Source organism: Octodon degus, unplaced genomic scaffold (genome assembly GCF_000260255.1).
Source record: "Octodon degus isolate 3935 unplaced genomic scaffold, OctDeg1.0 scaffold00002, whole genome shotgun sequence".
NCBI lineage: Eukaryota > Metazoa > Chordata > Mammalia > Rodentia > Octodontidae > Octodon > Octodon degus.
In genome coordinates, this window is record NW_004524578.1 from 25,847,103 (window position 1) to 25,848,405 (window position 1,303).

Consider the following 1,303-nt stretch of genomic DNA (forward strand, 5'->3'; position numbering starts at 1 on the left):
ATTTTTAGTTCCTCTCTTTTCTGCATCTGCACTGATGGATAACATCTTTTCCTTCTCAGTGTCTATATTGTTCTCTTTCTAGAAAGAAAACGTAGTATATCCTGTCAGTTGTATTCCAATTGGAAACATCCATTGCAGCATTTCAAGGAGAAGCTGAGACTTGGCTCCTTAAGTAGGTCTCATTCTTCTTCAGTACAGTAATGGAAATGTTGAAAAGAATGACCTTTCTTGCTTATATGCTATAGTTTTCATTTACCATAAAGGAACAGAGTTTTAGCTGGGCATGGGGCTCACCCCTGTAATCCTAGCACTTGAGAGGCTGTGGCAGGGGGATCATAGCAAGTTCAAAATCTGGGCAACAAAGTGAGTTCAAGGCCAACTTGAACTGCATAGCCACACCCTGTCTGAAAAAGACAAAAACCAAAGAAACAAGAGTTTAATGTCCACCTTGGTTCTGTCCTATGAATCATTTGTTTAGAACCAGGTGTACTCAATGGGGAAACAATGTAACACTGTACAAATACTGGTGGCAAGCACTTTAGTAAAAGCTCTGCCCTTAATAAGCACCCAAGTCCTAGAAAGGCTGGAATAGAATAATACATTTATAACATCTAGTTTAATTTTTTTTTGTCCTGAATTCCATCTGTCCTTTGTGGCCTAGCAGACCACAAAACAAGTCAGCTGGATACGGTGTTAAGGAAAGAACTTTAAGCTGTTGGGTAGGGAATCATTCATTTTCACCATACTTCAAACTCCTGTATAGTGTTACACACCCCATGAATGCTCAGTACTTGGTGGCCCAGCTTGGTGTGCCTGAGGGTGGGACTGGCAGCAGGGAGGCCAGTGCAGTATGTGGTGCTGGGAATCAAGCCCTAGTCCCTGTGCTTGCCTAAGCAGATGCTTAGTCCGCTATCTTGCCAGCCCCTTATAATCTGAATTCTTGTGTAAAGTCCTAGTAATATAAGGAACCACTTAAAATTTGTTAGCAATTAAGGAAAACTCTTAAGAAACACCTATCTAAAGAAAGGCCTGAGGAAGTGAGATGGTTTAGGAAGTGTGTTGTCCAGAAAATTAAAGTTAGAAGAGTGAAATTACTATCTTTAATATGTCTGTGTCTAGTCTTGTGGGAAAAGTACTGGTTAAGTATCAACAGATACAAATTCAGGTTTCAAGTGTCTTGTACGTAAGTCAACCTGCCTGTTTTCTTTTCTGCAAAGCAGACTAATGTTTACACTTAATCTGCCTCTCAGGGATACTATATTAATAAAAATTAAGTCCATGAAGTGCTGGGTATTTCAATATA

At 39.8% G+C, this 1,303-nt stretch overlaps 1 protein-coding gene across 2 annotated transcripts in view; it reads right to left on the reverse strand.

Moving 5' to 3' along the window:
* Adal (adenosine deaminase like) overlaps positions 1-1,303 on the reverse strand; it is a 27,412-nt gene that overhangs the window by 8,704 nt on the left and 17,405 nt on the right. The gene's annotated exons all lie outside the window — the stretch shown is intronic.